General features: G+C 37.9%; 1 protein-coding gene across 1 annotated transcript in view; it reads left to right on the top strand.

Annotated features, from left to right (window-relative positions):
- Positions 1-18,128, top strand: part of ASXL2 (ASXL transcriptional regulator 2) — an 81,270-nt gene that overhangs the window by 293 nt on the left and 62,849 nt on the right. The window lies entirely within an intron of this gene.

Here is an 18,128-nt window from a genome sequence, read left to right as displayed (position 1 = left end):
GCGGGGGGGGGGGGACGGGGGACGGACGGTACGGGTGGCACCAAGTTGACTTTTCTCTCTCTTTGAGCTCCTTCGTCACTGTTAGGCGGTCTCTCCTCCAGGCAGTGGCCTCTGAAGCTGTTAGGTTTTCAGTTCCCACCGTCCTTAGCCTCCATGTCAGGTGCAGGTGATGGGAGTTGTAGTCCAGCCGTTCTGGATGGTTGAGAAGACCGCAATAAGATACAAGGAACTCTTCCCCCCTCCGCTCCTCGCGCCGCCCTCAAATCCTTGTACTAAAACGAGTTTTTGAACTGTAAATGATTAAAACCCCGCCTCTATCTGACAGTTGGGATGGGAAAACAGCTGTTGCTTGATAAATATTCTATCTTCTTCTGGAGAAAAGGGTAACTGGCTCACTGGATGAAGACCAATCTTTGTGATAGAAAAGGCACATTTGCTTTCAAGACTAGAAAAGATCTCTTAGCATATGTTCAAATGGCTGATCTTGTGTCAAGATACACCCATATTTCTCATTGTTTTCCAATAAACCAAAGGCTAGCTTGGTTGAAGTAGTTGCTGGAGAGACATTAATACCAAAGTTTTTCAACACCCCTTCCTCCCCACCCCCAATTTTCTACTGTATCATGGTGATCAATCACATTATCAGAATGATCTGACAGGGCAGCCCATTACTTCCATGACATTAAGACTACATCTGAATATTTTTATATGTGTCATTATAAATTTGCACTATAGTTAAAGTGATGTTTTGTGACTATATAAGAATGTTAAAAATCCAGATGACATGCCTTCTAGTTATTTCATAATGAATCAAGCAAGTAAAGATTTTGTTCCCCATCTGAAATTACTGTGAATCAATTTGATTCCTGGTTTTAAAAATAGTCATTTTATACCTCTTATTTCTGCAGTTGATGCAAACTTCGTTTTAATCCATTTGGCATGTAAAAATCTCATTTTATTTAATTTATTTATTAAATCTATATGCCATCCATCTCATCAGGTAATTGGCAGTGATTTGTAATTCTGGGTAAAATACACTTTTGTGTTTCCAGTCTTGTTGATAACATGAAATGTCACATAAACTTCATTTTAGTAAACAACTCTTAATCAGAGAGGTTACATATGCAGTAAAGGAAAGAACTGTAGCTCATTGGCAGAAGATTTGCATTGGGTAGGGAAAATCCTAGATTCTGTCTTCCATTGGCTATTTTAACAAAGAGTTCTAGTCTTGAATAACTACTGTCAGTGTAGATAGGGCTAATCTAGGTGGAGTAATTTTGACCAAGAAAGCTTTTTGCACTTGTTTGCAAGCTATTTGGATTCATCACTTGTTCTGTTATTCAGTTAATAATGAAACAATATATTTAGCAGCTTTGTATTATCAATAAACAATATCCATGCCCACATCAGTAATGAAAAGATAGGGAAACAATAACTTCCTCCAATATCAATCTGTGCATATAAGTTGTTTATTCATTCAACCAATTTATATAGCCACCCATCTCACAAAAAGCAGCTCTGAGGACAAGCAAAGCTAAAAAAATTAATAGTTACATATTTAAGGTTTGTGCAAATTGTCATAAAGTCCTAGTTCTTTGTTTCTGCTGAAAAATCTAAATTTTGCACACACACACACACACACACACACACACACACACGAGGATATAGAGGAGCTTTAATCTTTGATATCAAAAATAAAATAGTGTTTTTTGTAACATGGAAACTTCAAGCAGATCCCCCCCCCCGCCCCCAAATTCTAAGTATTAATGCTTCTTTTAAATCACAGTTGAATTTAGGCTTGTTCATACAAAGTATTCAGAGTTTAGCCTTAGTTTTATTGATGGTTTATATGCTGTCTGTATAATGCCATTTTGTTATAAACACATACAGTAGTTGAACATAAATCATCCATCCTGTTTTTCTGTAAAAACATATCAATGATTTTTAGGAGTGGTGAAGCATGTTCCTAAATGAAAATATTTTTAATATCCTACAAGATTAGACTTCAGTAAAAATACTTTGCAAGTCTATTTTTTTAAGAAACAATGGCTATTTTTATTTGCTTCTTACATTGATGTTCTACATTTTGCTCATTTTAGTTTACTTTACTGTCATTGCACCTCGTACAACAAAATTAAATGCCATCTTCAGTGTACATTATGACTATGAAAATAAACACAGACAACCTTCACATTCTATACATTGAATTGAAAACTCATGATATTGCATTAATATTGCACTATGCTATACAGTAGAATTCAATAGAGTTACAGGAACTCAAAACAGCTTTGAAATAAAATCCTCATATTGTTAAAATCTGATACGGTGTACTGTATGAATCTATATAAATGGCATAGAAGATCTGTAATTAATTTCAATGTTTCCATAGTTGGAGACTAGAAGTTTAAGATAACATCTCTATACTCTTAATTTGGGTGAAATATTGTATTGTAGGGCAACACCTTTTGAACCAAGAAATCTCAAATGGGCTAAAATTTGAGGCTAAAAAATACATATAAATCCTGGATCCCATGACTCCAATGGAATTGTAATTTAACAAATTTTATAAAGCAATTTGTGGCATAATACAAAATGTTTCAAAATATTTCCTGTGGTCAGTGCTTGATGCTTGATTCTGCTAGACCAGGGATGTTAAACTCATCTGGTCCTTGATGTACTGAAATCCGGCTCATGGGGCCAGCATGGAAATATCAAGGGATTGGCCTGCGGTGCCTCTGGCAGCTAAAACGGGCTGCGTTCAGGGGCCCCCGTGCCTCATTTTCACCCTCCATGGCCTACTGCAGCACTCTGCCATCTGAAAACGGGCTGAAAAATGGGTTAAAAATGGGCCATGTGGCCTGTTTTCAGCCGGCAGAGTGCTGGCAGAGGCCATGGAGGGCGAAAATGAGGGGCAAGGGGGCTGCACGTGGACCCCTGTCCCCTGTTTTGGCCAGCAGGGTGCTGCAGGAGGCATCTGTCCCACCCATCCCCACCCCTGCCACTGGCCTGCAGTGGAGAACTACAATGCTGATCTGGCCCGCGAAGAAATCCACTTTAACACCCCTGTGCTAGACAGTTCAGCGTGGGTAAGTTTCAAGGCAGATAAATCTCTCAATATTTCCCTGAGTTTTTAAAAAAACTTTTCAAGTATATTAGAAGCTCTGCCATTGTAGAAGGCATTGAGGAATCAAGTAAGGAAATATCTCTTATGACAATAACGAAAACAGATTGTCTAGTTCTATATCGGGTATGAAACTTGATCCCATTGCGGGCCATATCAGGATTTTGTTAGCCCTTACGGTGCCGGGGTGGGCATGCCCTGGTTATCACGGCTGACTGGGGTCCGTCGTTGCGGGGGGCAGGGGCTGGTCCCTCGCCATCTCTGGGACGGCCCCATGGGACAATTCTGGGCCTACAGGCCCTGTGTTTGGCCTCTCTGTTCTATGTAATTATTTCACCCAGTTCTGTATCCCTAAAATATGTGCAGAACACTTGTCATTTATTTTATCTGGAAAACAAATTCCAGATAAAATACTACAAGTCAACTTTATTGATATAGGCTATAGAAATAGAATCATAAAAACCTGACAGCGTTTTCCTTTCCCTCCCTCCTTTGCCAAAGATAGTTAAGACAGAGCCAATTTAAATTCTTAATATTTTCTTCCTTTCCTGGGTTTAACTCCTCTTTGCTCTAACCGATGCATTCTATCTACAAGGTTATCTCTATGATTAGACTCTACAACTATGCAAAGAACTGAATTTTGGGGGCTCTTACATATCTGTTGAAATGAATCCATTGCTGTTATTTGCTAGGTTCAATTCTGTGACCAGCTTTAACATAGCAAAAGCCACAAAAAGTGAACTTACGTATTGCTTCCTTTGTGTGCTGTGGAATTTTTTTTTTTAATCGTTACCTTTGGCAATTTTATATAGGTTGGATAGTAAGCAGTAGCATGGGCTGTAAGACTGTCTAATTTGCTAGCCCTTACAAAAACTATGGGGTAAGTACCTTATCTCAATTTTCCATTGTTCCCTTGGCAGAACAAAATAATTTGAGTTTCATTCTTTCTAAACATTTGATACATGAAATATGAAATGTTCTAATGGAACATTCTGAATAGAGTAGTTTTGTTCTGAGTTTGGAACAAAGCATTTGTTTATTTTGTGCATACCCATGTGATGATGTTTTTTAGATGATTTGAACTGATTTTTGATATAAGATTTAGAAAAGGGTGTGTATAGGAGCAGGAGCAACAGAATGTGGGGATGGAGTTAAAAGAGCAATCAGTCTAAAATCCTTACATAGCCGCAAGTGTCCAACCTTCCTTGAATTCTGTTAACTGTTACCAATCTATGTCTAAGGTCTTCATACTTGACAAGTTTAAGGCTTGTGGACTTCAACTCCCAGAATTCCTGAGCTAACATGACTGGAGGAGGAATTCTGGGGCTTGTAGTCCACAAGTCTTAAAGCTGTCAAGTTTCAAGATCCCTGATCTATGCTAATCATTAGTTGAGAAGATTCCTGTCCATAGGCATGTTTAGCAATCTTTTATATCTGATAGTGTGCTATCTTTGCAATCCACCCTCTTTTCAGTGCTGTATTCTCTACAACTTCTCTGACATATATGACTATCCTGCTTGTGTTTGCAGACTTCCAACAAATGGCCATTCACCACTTTATATAGCAATCCAGTTCAATGACTGACAGCTTGTACAGTCAGGAAATTCCTCCTGACTAACCCTAACCTTGAAGCTTTCTCAGTGTAGTTTTAATCCACTGCTTCTGGTCCTGTTTTCTGAGGTAGTAAAAAATATGCACATCTTTGATAACCCTTTAAATATTTGAAGACTGCTATCCTATCTTTCCACTGTTGTCTCCTGTGAGCAAAATAGATATATGTTTCTTCATAAAGCTTGATTCCAGACCGCTCACATCTTGGTATCCCCCTTTGAACTCACTTCAATTTGTCACTGTTCTTTTTGAACCCAGAATCCAGTATTCCCAATGTAGTTTGGTCAGAGCAAGTGTTCTACACTTCCTGTAATCTGGACTTTAGCCTCCTGTGAATGCAATTCAAGATATAATTTCTATATTCACAGCTGATTACATTGTTGATTCATGTTCATCTTATATCAAATATCAAATTCTTTTCAAGTTTGTCATTTTTTATCACCTCACTAATAGAAATGTTGAATAATACAAGGAATAGACAAAATGCCATGGCATTCTACTCCATATTATTCTTCACTCTGTTTGAAAGCCATTATGAATATTCTGGGTGTGGTCATTTAGCCAATTATGAATCTATTTGCAATATACAGTAGAGGCCATGTTTTAGCATTTTGTTAATGTGGCTATTAAGAGACTTTATCGAATGCTTTGCTGAGTTCAAGGTACACCGTCTACAGCGTTCGTGATCTATTAAACCTGTGGTACTGTCAAAAAATAAGATAAGGTTAACTTGGTTAATCCATTGTATCTTTTCTTTTTGTATTCTTTTCTAAGTGTGTATGCATACGTTGCTTTATAATCTGCTGAAGTACCTTGTCCAGTATAGATATCAAACTGACAAGTTGTAATTTTTCTGGACCTCCCTTCTCTTACTTTAAAGATAAAAACATTTGCTGTTCACTAATTTCCCATGAGTTTTCAAGCATTGTATTTAGAAGTTTTGTGATATTTCCTTTAGTCCCTTCAGTGCTTCAGGAGCTAATTCAACTGATTGTGGAGAAATTAGTTTTTACCTTCTTTTGTCCTGAACTGCAGCTACATTGCTGCCAGCTAGAGCTTCATTTATAGAATTTATAGAATAACAGAGTTGGAAGGGACCTTGAAGGTGATCTAGTCCAACCCTCTGCTCGAGCAGGAGAGTCTATTCCAAATACTAGCTTTTACCTAAGATCGAACTCACAGCCTCCTGATTGTAAGGCGAGAGCTTCATCTCTAGGCCACCGTTGTGACTCCAATATTATTTCCTATTTGAGAGAAGGCACACTAAACATCTCAAACTGGTTGGCAACCCTGAAGCCATAAATATGGCCTCAGCCAGATCTACCTGCTTCAGAGTTCTGTTTTCAATGGGTGCATTTTTGGAATGCACATTGCACATTGACATTGGCTTTAAGTTGTCCTTACACTAACTTAGTTGTTATAGTTTCTTTTGTTTCATCCACTGAGATAGTGGTGGTGGTGGGTGGAAGGGAAGGAATATAAACATGGAGGAAATCCTTATTATGATCTGATTTGATTTGTTTGCCGCCCATCTCGCACACAGAAATGGATAAAATCACAATGAAAATACAGATTATAACTAAAAGATGGGGAGGAAAGGAACAGAATTTAAAATGGGGAGTGGGAAGTGTTATTAGTTGATCAACCATTTCCAATGTGTTAATCTCCCACTAGGGCCCCAAGCCAGTTGGCAGAGCCAGGTCTACAGGCTCTTGTGAAGGGTGGGAGCCAATCTCACATCAGGGGGAAGATGTTCCAAAGGGCCAGGGCTAGGGCAAAGGAGATTCTTTTCCTGGACCTCACCATCCAGAATTCCTTGACTGACGGGATCAACAGTGTGCCTCCTCTGCAGGCCTGGGTGGAGTGGGTCTATCCCATAGGGGGGAACCAGTTCCTCAAGTAACCTGGACCCATGCCATGCAGGGCTGTATAGATAATAACCAATACTTTGAATTGCACCTGGAAGCAAACTGGCAACCAATGCAGCTTGCGGCACAGCAGTGTAACATTGGCCATTCTAGAGTTCCCGAACACTACTCAGTGCCGCTGTACTCTGCACCAATTGAAGCTTCCAAATGCTTTTCAAGGGTAGCCCCATGTAGAGCACATTGCATTAGTCCAAGCATTAGATGACCAGGGCATGAATGACTGAGCACAGGGACTCTTGATCCAGGAAAGGCCACAACTAGTGCACAACCAGAAGTTGTGCAAAGGCTCTCTTAGCTGTGACTGCTATCTGCTCTTTGAACGGGAGTCGGAACTCCAAGAGAACCCACAATCTGTCTGGGGTAGTGCCACCCATTCAGAACTAAAGATGTCGAAGTCTTTAGTTCTGCTAAAGCTCCATGCATCAAAAGCCACTCAGGCTTGCCAGTGTTCAGCCAAAGCCTGTTGTCTCCCATCCAGACCCACACAGCTCCAGAGACCATGAGAGGGAGCAACAGCACCGCTTGGGCACCTGGGGTGGAGATATAAAGTACAGTATCATCTGCATATTGATGATACCTCAACTTGTGGAGATGGATGATCTTACCTAACAGCTTCATGTAGATGTTAAACAGGATTGGAGAGCATACTAGACCCTGCGGCATGCCATAGAAGATATTACACAGGATTAAACAGACTATTAAAGGCCACAGGTTTGAAAATCCAATTAAATAAAAATTTGTTTTAATTACACATTAATAAATTCACGATAGTAGACTGGGTAATATGCACCAGGTGCCCAAGTTATGTTGCATTTTGGGTAGGACTGCCACTTAAAGTCCTTTGCTGTTGTTATTTTCTCTTGTGTATATACTAAAAGTTCTCAAGGCAACTAAGAAAAATATTAAAACAAAAAATAAAATGCAAGTTAAATTAAAATCAATTTAGAAACATTAGCAGAATTAAGAAGACATATAGGAGAACAAGTAACTAAAGCTTTAAAAAGCCTTGAAAATATCATATTACACATGAAAGCTGAGACAATTGGAGCTAATTGAACCTTAAACAGGTAAGAACTGAACATTGGAGAAAGATAATTCTAGTTATCTTTAAGCTCTGGATAGGATTCTGTAAGAACAGGTAATACCTTAGGCATTTTCTTCTTATTTGTTTCCAGTGATAACCACCATCTTAATTTACATAAAGAAGTGATTTGGTATACTGATCTTTTAGAATTAACCAGGATGATAGTTGTTTTATTTATTCCTGTCTCAGAGCTCCTTTGACTCCCAAGTGTTCCATTGGCAATTAGCTTTTGATTACTTTGACTGTGAAATATACAAATAGTCACTAGTTTTATCTAAGCATACACAAGAAATTATAGTTACATTTTAAAAAATGCCAGATCCAGGAAAGGTGTAAAATGTTTTTCTCTTGGAGTAGTAGCCAGGAGGCTTCTCAGTGCAAATTAGTTCTTGGAATTGAGAAACATCTTTTCCCAGGAGCTTTTGTTACAGAACTGTTAATAGATCAGGAGATCTGGCTATGCACCTGAGTCATTCTGGAAATCGGTGGCAGTAGAAAACAAACCCCAAATCTTTTGGTTGATATCTGTTATATATTTAGTCATATGTATGAGTTTATTTTCAGAAGAGCTAATGGTTTTTAGTAGAACACCACCACCATACTTTTAATAAATTATTAGAAACCTTACTAGGCTCATCTTGTGAACCTGAGGTAAGTCATTGTTAATTTTTATGTAACTACAGTCTAGAATTCTAATGTACAATTTCCCTCAGCGGTTTGTCACTGCATTTTTCCAGGAAGATCTCCCCACCTCCCCTCCTCCAATTTCCCAGTCTACCATGCAGGCCTAGTATTCCCTGGAGGTCTTCCATTCAAACACTAACAAGGCCCAGGCTTAAGTTTGCAGCCCAAGCAAGCGTTGATGTGTTGTCATGTTCAAAGATGATCTTCAGTTGCTTTGTTTCACATCTTTGTTGTAGGAGATTCAAATGATTTAATATGCTAAACCATTGAATCTCAGTGTTGTCCTTCTGTATTTTCAGACTTCATGTACAGCAGTTGCTTCCTTCCTAGAATTTGTAGCATCAGACTACTGTATGCATGAAATACACTATTATTGAAGCTGTGAAATATGCTATTATTGAAGCTGTGAAAGTCTTTTAATTTCCTCAATGCGTCCAGAGAGTATGTTAGTATAGTGCAAACATGGCAACAATATAATGGCTGGTAAGGTAGAGTCAAGAGTAGTAATCTTAGCTTGTGTAAAATAGTGTGAATATCTTGGAGTAAAAATGGGCCTAAGACAAGCTTGTGACATATAGTCAAATGTGCTAGAAGTTACTTGTACTTTCACTAAAGTAAGAACAAAATGCTAAATGTGGTACAGGTTAATTAAGACTAATAAATATAGAATTTCTCTGCCTTGCTTAAAATTGTGGGATGAAATCTTTTTCTTTTTTTAACCAAAGCCAAGATGAGCAACGGAAATCAGTATTTTGTGTTCATCTGGTAATCTATATAATCAATAATAATGGTTATATAGAAAATTGTGACTTAGAAAGTAAAGTGATCAAACTAATGAATGAAATGAATGAAAAATAGATATGATAAAGTATGTGTAATATTTGGGTGCAAACTAGGCAAGGATGCTTCAGACCCCATGTGGGCACCCTAATTGTACTGGTCATCAACTTCTAAAAGAGCTGTGCCTTTTCCTGAAGTCACAAAGGAGCTGTCCAGCCTTAGAGAAACACTCATTGAGTTTAGGAGAGATTGCATGTTGGGGGAATGATAATAACACAGCTGCCAGCAGTATATTGCCTATGTCAGATTATAAACACTTTTGTCCACCAGTTTACCATATTATCTGTGCATATCACATTTTTGCTGTTCAAAAGGTCATTGAGAACTATGTGTTGAATTGTTTGAATTATAGAATGTTTTGCAGATATATGGAGTTGTGGAACCAACTTCTCATACACTCTTACTGTATGATTAATGTGTATTGTAGTAGAATAAATGGAATGCTTAATGAATGATTCAGGACTGAACAGAGAGATGTGTGATGTCCATTATTTTGTTTAATCATTTTGTGGATTAAAATATATGGAATCTTAATGGTGTTGGTAGAGATAAAAAGGTTGTAAATGATTGTTCACAATATTCTGGTACTTGAGTACTTAAGATGCCATCATGAGAATTTGAACAATTTGATGCAAATATTAGGTTGTTTGTCTATTGCAGCAAGAAATACAAATCTGAAAATCTATCAAAGACCAAAATAATTATCGTATTTTTCGCTCCATAAGATGCACTTCCCCCCACCCACCCCAAAAATGGGTGGAAATGTCTGTGCGTCTTATAGAGCGAATATTGCCACTCCTTTGGTAAATAGTAACCAGGCCGCGGCAGCGGGGTCCTTTTACAGTGCTGAACTCCGCCTCTTCTGTCTCTGTCATTGCCTGCCTCTTCTGTCTCTTTTCCACAGTCCAGGAGTCAATAGGGAGAGCTGGCACATAAGAGGACACCTATCTGTGGTCCTCTCAGGCTCTGGTTCAGAATATTTTTTTTCTTGTTTTCCTCCTCTAAGCCCAGGTGCATCTTATGGAGTGAAAAATACAGTATGTTTGACAGGGAAAATGGCTTGAACATTTGTTGATTATATGTAAAGGGTGAAAAGCTAGAACAAGTGCTTGTATAGAATATTGGCGTAGGAAAATGGATGGAGAAATGTTAAGACAATCAAATACTGATGGAAAGTTAATAGGCAGTACATGATTTGTTGTGAAGAAGGAATGTTTGCAAAGCAAAAGTGTCTGAAAATAAAAGTATCCTTTTCCCATTTTGTTATGTGGAAAAAGTGTTTAAGGGAAAAACAGAATTAAGTTGAATGCTATAGGAATGGAGTACTTGGGCAACTATCTATGGTAAAAGGAGAAATATTGTTCTGTACTGAATAAATGTGAATTGAATACAAAATGAGTGAGGTGATTTGGTTGCATAGAGAATGAGAATCAAATTGCAAAACAAATGTATAACAAAGAATGAATAGGTTGAGAGTAAGGAGAAGATTGAAAAAGAAAATAATTTATGTCTTATTTTTACTGTGCCATTTTTTTTAATAATGGGAAAGTTGAATGTACTGTTAATTAATGTGCCTCTTCTGTGAGGAAGCAAGAATTATGTTCTGGGCAATTAATCAGCAATAGTCTGGACTGAACATAGAGTAAGTGGTAGGTAGAAAAATTCAAATAAAGTAGCTAATTAAAACAGAATTGGGGCAGCCTTCTCAATAAACGATGTAGAAAATATTTGGCCCTGAACCTTGGATAGATAAAAATACAATTGTGTTCAACGCAACTTTTGGTGGAGTGTTGTGGAAATTGTTTGTCTTTAGATTATTTTTGAATATCAGTTTTCTCAGTTAGTTGTAAACCTACATTATTTAGGAGGTCCACTATCAATTTATTAAGAAGAAGAAGCAATTCTGCTTACCTTTTTAAATCTACCAAGACCAGCTATAGGTGATTCCACTATGAGACATTGACAGATATTAAATGTTTGTTAGGTCAGTGCTTTTAATTTCAGACAAGTAGGGTTTCATGTATACAAAAAGTTAATTACAAAATCTAACCTTCCCAAAAGAAATATAGAATAAAATTATGGAAGATATACAACATCATTCTCTGCAAGGAATTGCTTGTGTAATAATTCATATTCAGTCTTTATGACTGGATGGATAACATTTATTTTTGCTTGTATATAAAAACAAAACATTCAGATTGACAAAATTGGGTATTTTTCTGTCTGGTTATCTTCTTGGTTGCTTGACAAATATAATTATAGCTCTACAAATTACAGAATTTGTGTTTGTCAAATAGTACTGTGTAATGCAACAATGAATTTATTTTGACTTCAGATCAGCATACCTTGGCTACCACAACCTAGTCATTGTCATCAAAAAGGGGTTTTATACAAACTTCTCAGAAATCAGATTTCTGAGATTGGTCAGCAAACCATGGATAACACAAATCATAGTTTCTGTTACATGCTAACTTTTATGTCTGTATTTGCTTTGTGTTTCCTCTTATAACTAAAGCTATAAATAAATAAAATTTATTCATTTATTAAATTTATTTGCTGCCTGCCTCACAATTAGGTGTCCCTGTGTGGTTCATTATTCTATTTCAAGAATAGAGCACATAACCAGTAAGGTAAGCATAGTTGTATGGTTTAGCTGGGTGGAGAAAAGATGAACAGTAACTATTTGCTCTTATGAGACAGGACTAGTTTTGTTCCCTTGTCTTTGGTATTTCCTATATTCATGAAGGAAGTCCTCTACTGTAGTTGAGGTAGCTTGTGACTTTAAGATCTGCAAATGTAGATGGTTGAACAATATATACTGCTTATGAATCTTTGTAGCACTTTGGCCAAGGCTGCTTAATAAATTTAGATTTAAAGAGCTGCTGCCTGATCAAGTCTATTGTTAGCCAGATCCATAATTTAAAGTGTATTTAAGATTTCATCATATTTTATATACTTCTAATTATTCGCTGACAATAAGAATAGGTTCCTATAATACATTATACTGTATATGTTCTATCTTCAAGAACCAGACACTTTTGGAAATTTCTGATATTTCAAAATACAACAGCAAAAATCCTTTGCTATCATTCCTTGTATAGAGGAATTTATGCAAAAATTTTCTAATTTTGTCCCTTTTCCTCACTGACTTTCTTTTTTGCTGTTGACCAGTGGTAGCATTCTTTTTTTTTACTACCAGTTCTGTGGGAGTGGCTTGGTGGGTGTGGCAGGGGAAAGATACTATAAAATTTCTAGTCAGAGGTAGTATTTGCCGGTTCTCTGAACTACTCAAAATTTCTGCAACTGATTCTTCAGAACTGGTCAGAACCTGCTGAATACCACCTCTGCTCTTGACCCAGTTCAAAATATTGATGCTTTTAAAGTTCAAAATTATCTGGCCAGCTAGGCCTGAAGGACTACTACTTTTGATGTGAATCTCAAGCACTTGTATTGTCTGGTCTCTAATTTTCTATCTGGTAGGAGAAGTGAACTGGGCCTGAAAGGTCTTCTGATAATGACCCCTTGGTTTCCTTTTCCTTGCGAGTTTGAAAAAAAGACTGCTCTATGGAATCCAGTCATTAAAATTAATGAGACTGCTAAAGCAGTGACATTTTATTTTCAGGTATATAGAGAAACCTTAAAAATATTAATTTAATGAAAGACAATGAAAGTGCTATAGATTAGCCCTTGTCCCAAAAGGTGTTTTCAAGTATACATGGCCATATTATATATTCTGGAACAGTCTTTTCTAATCAGCTGCTCTTGAGCATATAATGTATATCATTCCCTGTCCGAGAATGTTTGCTTTTGAAAAGTACACAATATATGGCACACAAAAATGTTTTATTTAATATTTCCCATATTTTAACAGATTGAAGCAAGTTTAATTGCTTGGCATTGGATCCAAAGACCTAGCAAGTGGGATTCCAGTGACAAGCTCCTCTTTCACCCCAGTCCCCTTTGTTATTCGTGAAGAAAGTAGGAATAGTAGTGGGGAATCAATTCTAAAAAATTTAGAAAAAGTGCAGAGAAGAGTAACAAAGATGATTACTGCTCTGGAAGCTAAAATACATATGACATGATTGCAGTAACTGGGTATTTCTAGTCTAACAAAAAGAATAATTAGGGATAACATGGTAGCAGTTTTCCAATATTTGATCGGGTGTCATAGAAAAAAGGGGAACAACCTATTCTCCAAAGCACCTGAGCAAGACAAAAAAACTTATGAAACTTATGAAAGAGAGATCCAACCTAGAACTAAGGAGAAATTTCCTGTCAGTGAGAACAATTAATCAATGGATTGGCTTCCTTGTGCATCACTGGAGGTTTTAAGAAGACATTGGACAGCATTTCTCTGGAATGGTATTGATCTGCTTGGGCAAGGGTTTGGACTAGAAGACTCTGTATTCTGTAAATACAGAACTGGCTCTTTCATTTCCTGAATGGCTCTGCTGAATCTTGGTCCCTTACAAATGTCAAATTAATTCTTCAGTTTGCAGAGGATTAATATTTTGTATTGCATGATGCTGAGTCTTTTTTTCTATATGTTGTCCTGAGACCTTGAAATGAAAGTATTTTTAAAAGGTTCTCTCTTCCTAACTGATGGCAGAAGAGACAAACAGAAGCAGACAAAAATATTTTAGCATTTTTAAATGTAAATAAAATGTTCTCAACCACTCATATGTAATCTTCCCCCCAACTTCCCCCACCTTTATTTACAATAAAGCAGGTGTCAGAGCTACATAACTGGATTTTCCATGCCTGACTGGTGTTAGTACATATTATCAAAATTTGAATGTTTGTTCTGTTATGGATTGTCATTAAGTTTTATCTGCTTTGATGGAACTTGGAGTACTGCCGTAGAAACTCTGTGTGCCTGATTATGAGAGAGATGAAGCTGCCAGGCATGAGGACTAAAGATTTTTTATTGTTGTCTTATACTTGTGGAACTTTTTTCCACTTGAAATACTGTACATCACATACACTCATTGAAAGTGTTCACAAATGGGGTTTAGAGGCCTTTCTTATTTCTGAATTATTAAATTTTAGGTTGCTATGTGTATATTTCCACTCACATGTGGGATTCAAATTTTTTAACAACCGGTTCTGTGGGTGTGGCTAGGTGGGCATGGCCATGTGGCAGGGTGGGTGTGGCTTCTTTTTTGCAGCACTCTTCCCCCCGTTTTTTGCCTCCTGAGCTCAGGGAAGCCTCCTGGGGGCATTTTTGCTCCCAGAAGGCTTCCCTGGGGCCCAGGAACGCAAAAAATGGAGCATGGGGGGGGCACTCCACCGCTTTTCTCCTCCACCGCCGCACGCCCCTGGGCCTCAGGGAAGCCTCCTGGGAGAAGCAGTAAGATGAGGGGGATCCTGACATAGCTGATCATTGGAACAGCTGATCGTCAGGAGGGGGAAAAAGAAATACCTTAAGGAGTTACTGGGTGGGGGAGAATGCAGTCAGTGATGTGCGTCTTGTCGCACATGCGCAATAAAGACTGACTTGGCGGGAAGGAGGAGTGGGTGGAGAGGAGCGGGGCCAGGCAGAGGCATAATGTGCCGATTCTCCGAACTGTGCAGAATCATAACCGGTTCTATAGAACCGGTCCGAACTGGTAGAATCCCACCCGTTTCCAGTATGATTTCTACATATGATTTTATTTTTCTGATAATATAAATATTGTGAATATAGATACGGAAAGCTGTTGCCAAAGATGTTAAGAGGCTGTCTATACATAAAAAATAAGGGTGTGCCGTTTTGGAATAAGTTATCACAGTGGTATGCAGCTTTCATTCTCCGCATGTTCTCTGGACTCTCTTTTGTGGCCCACAGAGCTGCTGAAAATTGGCTGTATTAATTTTTCAGTGATGGACATTACAGAAATAAATACCAAAATACCCCTAGGCCTTTTTTTTAAAAGAGCAACCTCTTAAAAAAGCACATCGCTTGTGACCAAGAATTGCTTGTGTCCTCAGAATTGGAATGCCACTGAGTTTTCCAGAATCAGAACTCACTCTATTTGAACTGCTCTTTTTTTTCCCCTTTCATTCTACCATTTCCTGTAAGATAAATAATTAGGAGGAAGGAATACTTTCTTGAACTGTACAGAGGCATACACAGTCTGTAACTATCTTGCATTGTTTTCCTTCTTTCATGATCCTGATTCTAATTAAAGCTTTGAACAACATTGCCTAATCACAGTAATCTAGGTCAAGTCCTTTTCAAACCTCTCTCTCCAGCTGGTTTACAAGTAAATATACTCCTTACCTGTTTCTGTTGCTACACTGAATTGCTTATGTAAAAAGAAACATTCACAATGTATTTCACTTTGCAAAATTGTTCCCATGTGTAAGACTCCCTTCCACTAATGTCAATGTGATATAATATTGTTTCTAATCTATTCACCTTCCTTGTTCAAAGTAGGCAAAGTCATGCAGCCTGGAAGGAACCTTTGCATTGTTCAGTGACTTGCCACAGCTCTTTTAGAAAGTCATAATTATTGAACCTATGTCACAGAGCCAGATGGAGCTTCTTGTTGTATTTCCATAACCTAAAAACACATGTGTATAAGAAAAAGAAAGACTGTACACATAGTGTTTCCTTGGTTTTTGGCTTCTTACAGCATGTACGGAGAATATAGGAGCAGTTATATACTACTAATTAATTAGAAATGGTGATATTTAGTAAATGTAAAGCAGGGATGTCAAACTCAAGGCCCGTGGGGTGCTTAAATCTAGCCCTCTGAGCCACCCTGGAACTATCAAGGGACCAGCTTGCAGTGCCTCTGATGGCTAACACGGGTTGGGCGCGACCCCTCTGCACCTCGTTTTCACCGTCCATGGCCTCGTGCAACACTCTGCTGGTTGAAACTGGGTTGAAAAATGGGTCCAAAACAGGCAAAAAACATGCCAAAAACAGCCAAAAACGGGCCCCAAACAGGCTGAAAATGGCCAAAGAACAGGTCACACAGCCCATTTTCGGCCAGCAGAGTGCTGCAGGAGGCCATGGAGGGCAAAAATGAGGTGCAGGGGGGCCGTGCACACCCCCTTACACCCCATTTTTGGCCAGCAGGGTGCAGCAGGAGGCATCTGTCTCATTGCCGCCCCCCCGCCATCGCACCCCCCTGCCATCGGGCCCCTCGCCAACAGCCCACAGAGGAGAACTACAATGCTGATCCAGCCCTCAAAGAAATCCAGTTTGACACCCCTGGATGTGAAGGCTTGTAAGAAGAAGATAGGATAGCAGAAGTTTTGTTGAAGCTCACTTTGATAGTGGTCCCACACTATTACAATATGCAGTGTAATATGCCAATAATTTTAGTCTATGGCTTTATTTATGTACTAATATGCTATCTTTCTGCTTATGTAAGCAGTGTCCTACAATAATTAAAACAAAATGGAAATAAAACATGACAAATGATTTTAGCACTTGTTCAACCAACACTTTAATGCAATTAAAATTAATTAATAGAAGCTAGGCAAAAATGCATTTTTTTCATATTTCCAAATACTGAGAGATTTGTTCAGGTGAGTGTGGGGTCTGTTAGGGATACACCCTAGCAGAATCTGCACGGCAGTCAGGCAGGCAGGCAAAATATGTGAGATAAACGTTTTTGTAGCTTATACTCAGTAAAACAGATACACAGTGCTAGTTAAATAGTTTATTCCAGTAAGAGTTATAGCATAGTCAAACAGTCCATATATCATTCACTAGTTCAGTCCGTCCGGGGATTATTCATTTGCAAAGTCAGGTGTCAAAAAAGAGGTCAGTAAACTTACAAATATCAGTCCAGTAATACATCTCCTCGCAGTAGAGATATGAAGAAGTCAAACCTCCTTTCTTCCTTCAGCAACTCAGCAGTAGGGAAAAACGCAGTTAACAAATCATCAATCCATCAAACCAGCAATTGTCAGCAATCATCAGGTTCTCTTGCTCCCTCTTATGGTGGTTTCACACCGCACCCAAAATTACATGCTTTGCAGTTTAAAGTGACACACACTTAAACTTACTATCATAGTTTATATATATTATTTTACCCAAACTACGTTAGGTAACCTTGTTATTCCTAACAGGGTCAAACCAATTTTATAATGGATTATGTATCAGCAGATACCTATTTCACAGTACAGTTTTATAAGTTTGCCACTTGAGCAATATATGTGAAAAAAGAAATATATTCATGGATTACGGTTTCTGAAATTCTTTTTTTTATAAATAAATTTTATTAATTTTATAATTAAAACAAACCAAAAAGACATACACAAATGAAAGAAAAGAAAAAAAGAAAGAGAAGAAAATAGAAAGAAAGGATAGAAAGCAATTAAAAACATTCTCATCTTCAACAGTTTGTAAGATCTCTTTTTTTTCCATAACCCTTAATTTATGCCATATACACACACCTAATCTTTACATATATCTCTATATCACTGCTATAGGTTTATCCTATCCACTTTTGCCTTTTAATGTAAAATCTATCTTTGGTCAATCCATTTGTACCAGCAGTTCCAGCTATTGTAGTATATTGAAGTGTCTTTGTTTTTTAGTGCCAAAGTTAGTTTGTCCATTTCTGCACAACTTAAGATTTTTTGAATGATCGTTTCCTCTGATGGAACCTGAGGCTGCTTCCAACATTGGGCGAAGGCTAATCTGGCCGCTGTTAAAATGTGTATTGTTATGTATTTCGCTTTTTTTGATATTTGTTTGTCAAAGATCCCTAACAAGAAGGACTCTGGTTTGTATTCGATCTGCTCTTTTGTCATTTCTTCCAGCCAGATTTTGATTTTCTTCCAATAATTTTGGGCTTCTGTACAGGACCACCACATATGGAAAAAGGTTCCTTCTTTTTTTTTTTTGCATTTCCAGCAA

Source organism: Pseudonaja textilis, chromosome 1 (assembly GCF_049901715.1).
Source record: "Pseudonaja textilis isolate UNSWEBS1 chromosome 1, rPseTex1.2, whole genome shotgun sequence".
Lineage (NCBI taxonomy): Eukaryota > Metazoa > Chordata > Lepidosauria > Squamata > Elapidae > Pseudonaja > Pseudonaja textilis.
The sequence above is the reverse complement of the archived record's forward strand: the minus strand, read 5'-3'. Positions and strand labels throughout refer to the sequence as shown.